A 6954-nucleotide genomic window follows, 5' to 3' on the forward strand; every position below is an offset into this window, starting at 1 on the left:
GTAGCATAACATCACTGCCATTATAACTATAAATAGACTGAAAATGAAGAAAAAAAACAAATGCTTCATTTCCATTTCGAAGCTTTCTCTCTCCTCTCCACCTTCTCTCTCAACTTTTTCACTCCACAATTGTCACAAATCGTTATTTTCGGAAGATTTGTGAGCTTTCTCTCTCCTCTCCATTTACATTTCTTCAATTTTCAGAACAATGGAAGAGAATCAACCTGAAAAACATCCAGAAAATAAACAATTGAAGAAGAAGACAAGGTGAGTAAAACTAATTTCTAAATAATTATGTAGCTTCTTCCTAATTTTTGTTCATCATTTTGAATTTTTTGACAATAAAACCCTAATTTTTTGAGTTTTTTTCTTCTTTTTTTATTGTACATTTTTTGTTCTAAAGAACTTGAAGACGATCCTAAATAAAAATCCAGTTCGTAATTTCCATCAATTTATAAGCTAATTTGTTTTCATAATTTCATATGTTATTTTTGACAAAATATATGTTACTTTATCTTGTACGTATGTTATTTATTGCAATAATTATTTAGAATTTTGCTATTTTGTTATACAGATAAACTAGCAAAGATGAAGAGAATATGAATGAGGAGAGTAATGATGATAGAGGGGATGAAAGTTGAAGCATGAAGAATAATAAAGATGAAGAAAGATAAATTATTCTCCTAAGCCTAAACCAGAGTAATAATTAATAAAATCTTGAGTTATTAATGTAACTGTGTATGTTACGCCAGTATCATTTTGTGTTATTTGTTTCTTAACCAGGTTAATACTTAATTATGTTACAGTTTATGTTATTTATGTAGAAATGTATGTTTAAATGCTTGTGATATTTCTGTTACAGATTATATTATTTATGTAGAAATCTATGTTATTTAGATTATAATACATGTTAACATGTTATTTTACGATTCATGCTTAATCTATGTTATTCCCAAAAAATGCTTGTGTTATTTATATTGTAATATATGTTATTTATGTTATTGCGCACATTATTTCAGTAGCACTTTGTGTTATTTTTTTCTTAACCAGGTTAATACTTAATATGTGATATTTTAGTAAAATGCTTACGTTATTCCTATAACTGTTTATGTAATTAATGTAGAATATGTATTATTAGATTATATACATGTCAACGTGTTATTTTACAATTCATGATTGATCTGTGTTATTCTAGTAAAATGCTTGTGTTATTTATGTTGCAAATTGTGTTAATTTATGTAGAAGTTTATGTTATTTATATTATAATACATGTCAACGTGTTATTTTACGATTCATGCTTAATCTGTGTAATTCTAGTTAAATGTTTGTGTTATTTCTGTTACAGTAGATGTTATCTATGTTCAAATGTATGTTATTTAGTTTTTACTACACGTTATTTACCAGCTTATGTTATTTCATGTTTTTTGTTACTATAGATATATGACATGATATTTACATATTTGTAGATCTCCTCAAAATAAAATGGCAGCTGAAAGAGAGTAGTTGTAATACTTTTAAAAGTGGATGCCACATAGAAAAGAAAGAGAAGGAAATTGAAGGCCTTGGTCCTATTCTTAAGGAACCAGAAACCGTTAGTTTCGATTACCGGTGAAAAACATGGGAAGAGTGGTGTAACGACTAAATCAAAATTTGAACCAGAAGAGGCAAACAAGAAAATAAAACTAGGAGAGAAATGATGCTCACAAGGTTTAATTTATGATCGATATTGCACATCAATATGATGCTCAAGAGGAATGTATGACACCATCAGATGAGGAGCAAACCTATATTATATGTTAAACATATATGAAGTTACGATTAAGTAAAAAAAAATCTTGAATATATGTTTAGCTATACATATGTTCGGGGTTTTAATTTATTGTTATATTTGAGATTTACAATATAAAGTGTTATATATTTTTAGGTCCATAATGTAAACGAATGATGTCATATTAATACGGAGTACATTTTTTCGCTAGTATCGTTGTGTTATTTGTTTATTTTACATGTTATTAATTTTCTTAACATGTTACTTATTGTCATTAGCACATTTCTTTTAAAAAAGTTATATTATGTTGCTTTATCGTATATTATATTTAAGAAACACGTTAATAGATTTATGGTAATTAACATTTAACATGTTAAATCAATTTAAAAATACATTTTTTATATACTGAATTTATTTTAACAAGTTATTATTTTCCATTCAAATTATGTTATTTTCATTATATTCATGTATTTTATTAGTACACGTGCTATTTTTTTACTTATGCAATGTTATTTAATTTACCTAATTCACTTTATCAAAAAAATTAAACAAAAGAACCTATAACAAAAAAATGAGTAGTACATAACCACAAATTAAAATTATTATTCTCAAAATTATATTTCATTTTATTAATTAAGATTTGTTACAAATTTTGTGAAATATATTTATATTAGTTTCTTAAAATTTAGAGATAAACACTTTTAACTTATTCTTTTTCTTCCACGTTATTTTTTATAAGCATTTTGTTATTTTTGTTTTCTCTGAAAGTACCCTACTGATGAGCGACATTTATGTCGCTCTTAGCTTAGGATTTTATGTTAGTTTTTATACTTTTTTATAGTTTTTATATCTTTTTGTGTGAATTTATAAGTTTCGTTCCATCTTGTGCTTTATAGGTGATTATGATGAAAAGTGATGGAAAACAAGTAGAATCAAGCCAAAACAGGGCTTGTGCAATCGAGTGATGGTTTGTGCGCCCAAACAGGGGAGTGCAAATGGGCACAAGGAATATCCAGTTCTGTGCGATCGAACGTGCTCTGTTGTTCGGTCGCACAAGATTGATTTTTGGAGGTAGAATGTCTCTAATTTGGGATGCGATCGCACAACCTACTATTCAACAGCACAGGTTTTGTGCGACCGAACGTTCTCTGTTGTTCGGTCGCACAGGTTTGGTTTTTGGAGGCAGAATGTCCCTAATTTGGGATGCGACCGCACAAAGCTCCCAACTCGACCGCACAAGAGTTGTGCGCCCACACAAGGCCTTTCGTTCGAGCGAATCATGCTGCAGAGGAATTATGAGCCAAAGAAACCCCATTCGATTGAACAGGGTTCTTCGTTCGGTCGTACATGACGAAGGAAATGTTCTTCGCTGCCTTCGCTCGCACAGGATCCAGTATTTGCTCGAATGACTCTTTTACGTTCGGTCGCACAAAAGGTCTGTGCGACCGAACGGTTGCGCGGGCTGCTCTTATTCGAATCTTGGCTTCTATTTGGGGAAACTTATAAATAGATTTTTCGATTATTTTGTTAAGAGGAGAATTTTAGTTGATAAATTTAGATTCTCAAAGTTATTTTTTCAGAATTTTCTAGAGAGAGAAACTCTCCTCCATTGAAGCATCAATTGGTAATTCTCTAAACTCTTCTTCTAATTTTGTGCAATTCAATTCAATTTGTTAATTCTTGCTTTTGTTGTGATTGTTGATTGTTCTATAATTCCTTCAATTCTTGAATTCTTCTTGATTTTACTTAGTTACTTTGATTCTTAATTCTCTTGTTGATTGTTCAATTGATTGTTTTAGTCTTTGATTCTCTCTTCCTAATCCTTCAATCTCATGCTTGCTAGTGTAGAATTAATGGATTTCTTGATTTCTAGAATGGCTAGTGAGTAGATTTAGGTTAGGGAAAGGGGAGAATCTAGGGGCTTAATTAGGGGAATTTGATGATTTAATTGATTAATGATTGATGTGATTAAATTGATTTAGTGCTAGGATTTTCCATGATCAATTGAGTAGTAGTTGCAAATGCTAGATGATTGAGTTAGATTGGAATGTATGATTTAGGTTTGGCAAGACATTGTGAGCCTAGTTCATGCAAGTGAATGATAGTTCCCATTATATGCAAGCTAATCTAGCTTAGGACTATGCGAAAGATTTTCTATAGGCTAGGTTGCTTCGCGTGCTCTATCCGAGAGGTGGCGAGTACGTCATTAGTTTTCATTCCCCTATGTGCTATTTCATTGCATCATTCATTATTACTAGATGGTAGCTCATTTCCCCCGATTTCCCTACACTATCCCCAACTCCCTAACGTTTAGCTTCCTTGATTCAATCTAGTTTAATTCTTAGTTTAGCATCTTAGTGATAATTCAAATCAAACCTCTTGTTCGAATTAGCTTGACATTTAAACTCGAGAACCATCGTTTCTTTGGGACGATCCGTTTACTTGCCACTATAGTTCATATAGTTGGTTAGTCTAGTGGTTCTATAAATTTTGTTTGATTGTGGCGCTGATCTTTCAACGACGGAAAAACGCCTTATCAAAATGGCGCCGTTGCCGGGGAAGCTTAATTTTCAATTTAAAGGGGAAGCTTGTAAAACATTTGCAAAATCATGTTTTGTGCGACCGAACGTGCTCTGTCGTTCGATCGCACAAAACCAAGTTTTTGAGACAGAATGGCCAGTTTTTGGTAAACGATCGCACAGTTTCAGAAATTCGATCGCACAGGGTCTGTGCGACCGAACGACTCTTTCTGTTCGATTGCTCAGGTCTGTGCGACCGAACGGCTTAATCTGTTCGATCGCACAGCCTGGCGGAGCTGTTTATGAGGTCTTTAATTTGAAAAATCGCGAGCCCCTCCCCCATTTTTCCTTCATTTGTTCGACTCTCCTCTCCATTGCTCTCTCTTCTCTCACCTACTACCACTACTCCTCATCAAATTCATTCACTTCCCTTCACAAATTTCACTTCCCATTCATCAAATACACTCAATCTCATTCATCCCAACCCCCATAATCCCAAAATTTTCAGATTTTTTTGCAAATTCCCCAATTTCTAGGGTTTTGTGAAATTTGTCATAAGTGTGTGTGTGGTGAATTGGAACTCTTGAGGCTACTTGGGATCGATCCTAAACCACTTCCTTTGCTTGTGGTGATGATTTCTTTCCCTTAATTCTTGAATTTCATTCCATTTTCACCATGTCCATATTGTTTTTGATTTTTCTGAAATTTTTGATTTTTGGGTGTTTGTTGATGCATGTTTATATTGTGATTAATCTTTAATTGTCTAAATGAGCTATGCATGTTTGATTCCTTGTTCCATTTAAGCTCTAGACTTTTTGAGATGATTTTGTGAGATTTTGGGGCTACTTTGACTATACTTGTTTGTGGAAGTGTTGGTTGATTGATTGTGGTAATTGGTGTGGAGTAATATGGTTAGTTCAAGCCTGTTGAGGAGTTGGCGCAATGTTTAGAGCTTGATGATGAATTGATGAAGATAGTTTAACTTTAGCTCTTGTAGTTGTTCGTTTGTCCTAGATTGTGAACTAACTTAGTTTATCCTTCTTTGTGTGTCTTTGTTTGTTTCTTTTTGTTTTGTAGATTTTTGCTTAGCATCAACTCACCTCAATGGCACCAAAACGCTCAAAGAAGAACCCCACCGCAACCGCGACCGCGACCACCTCTTCTTCAAAGAGGAAGGCAACAACGGCACCAACCCCGCCGAACATGGAAACTTACGGAATTGAGTTCGCCGAGCAAAGGTCTTGGGACTTCTTCGAGCTCCTTTCCAAGAGGACAATTAAGCCCACCAAATTCTTCCATCGGGAGAGTGTTCGTAGTTTGGGGGTCGAGGCCGACGTTGACAAGTTGATCAAGGGCCTAGGGTAGGAAGAGTTCGCAAAGATGAGTGCCCCAACCTATAAAAGGTTTACATTGGAGTTCCTCTCCTCGGCTCGGAAGAACCTTGTAGAAGATGAGGATGGTGATAATGTGGTGGAATTGAGCTTCCAAGTCTTCGGTCTCCAATACAAGTTGAACCACAATCAAATCAATGCCCTCTTTTCCATCGACTCGGAGCATGGTTTCATCACGAACCCAAGGTCCGAATATGCTAACAACTATGATGAAAATAGTTGGTGGAGAGAGCTCACCGTAGACGACGGGTATTTATTCTCCGCCTCGGCCAAGTCTTCTTCATTCCATCATCCGGCCATCCGCATCATGAGCTGGCTCCTCATCTATGCCCTTTTCTCTAAGGGTGCTACCAGTGCCTTGTCGGGCACAGAACTTGGTGGCTTATGGTTGGCCACACAAGAGGAGCAAGGGGTACTTGATTTTGGGCAATTGCTCATTTCCCGGATCATCGAGGTTCGGGATAGCCACTTGAACAAATCCGACATCCTCCTTGGCGGCATGCTTACTCTTCTTGTTCGGCTTCTACCGAACAACCCTCATGCCAAGGAGATGGCGGCTTTACCTCCAGTGGCCGGTGGTGAGTTCTTAAATATCCGGGGGATGTTCAATGCCACTTGGCTCCACTACACCACCAATTAGGCGCAATGGATTTGGCTTGTGCGGAAGAACGATTGGTGCTTCCTTCCGCACCCGCCCATCACTTCATGGTCCCCTAATGTCCTCTACGTGCTTCCGCGGCATAAAAAGTTTGTCAAGGCCGCCGCCGCTGCCACTTCTGAGCCTATCGGTACCACTACCGAGCCTACTCAAGCTCCCCCTCGGCCTCCTAGTCCTCCTCCTCCGAATATGGGTAACATACCTCTCTCCTCTCCTTTTGATATGACGGGTTTGCAATCCACCATTGCGACTCTCTTGCAAGGGCAAGAGGACCAAGCACGTGTCTTGGCTTTTCTTGCTTCTCAAGGGAGCCGCACGGGGGATTCATTTCCCGATTTTGACTCGTGCTACTACGGTAGGCGGGTGTAAGACTTTCATGTTGACAAAGGGGACTTTGCCCCCTAAGTCAACTACCCTTACCACCCTCCCCAACAAGGGCCCATCCCTAGTTGGAATGAGGAGCGTACACCCACCTACCCGTATTGTACGGGTCCATCCCAACCCGGTGTCACTCCCCCCTCCTTTCCGCCCTATGACTATACTATGATGGGCGGTAGTGACTACCGTGGTGACCCTATATACCCCACTTTCCCGCCGGTGGATCGGCCTAGTGAGTGG

This window comes from Spinacia oleracea, chromosome 6 (genome assembly GCF_020520425.1).
Source record: "Spinacia oleracea cultivar Varoflay chromosome 6, BTI_SOV_V1, whole genome shotgun sequence".
NCBI classification, from domain to species: Eukaryota; Viridiplantae; Streptophyta; class Magnoliopsida; order Caryophyllales; family Amaranthaceae; genus Spinacia; species Spinacia oleracea.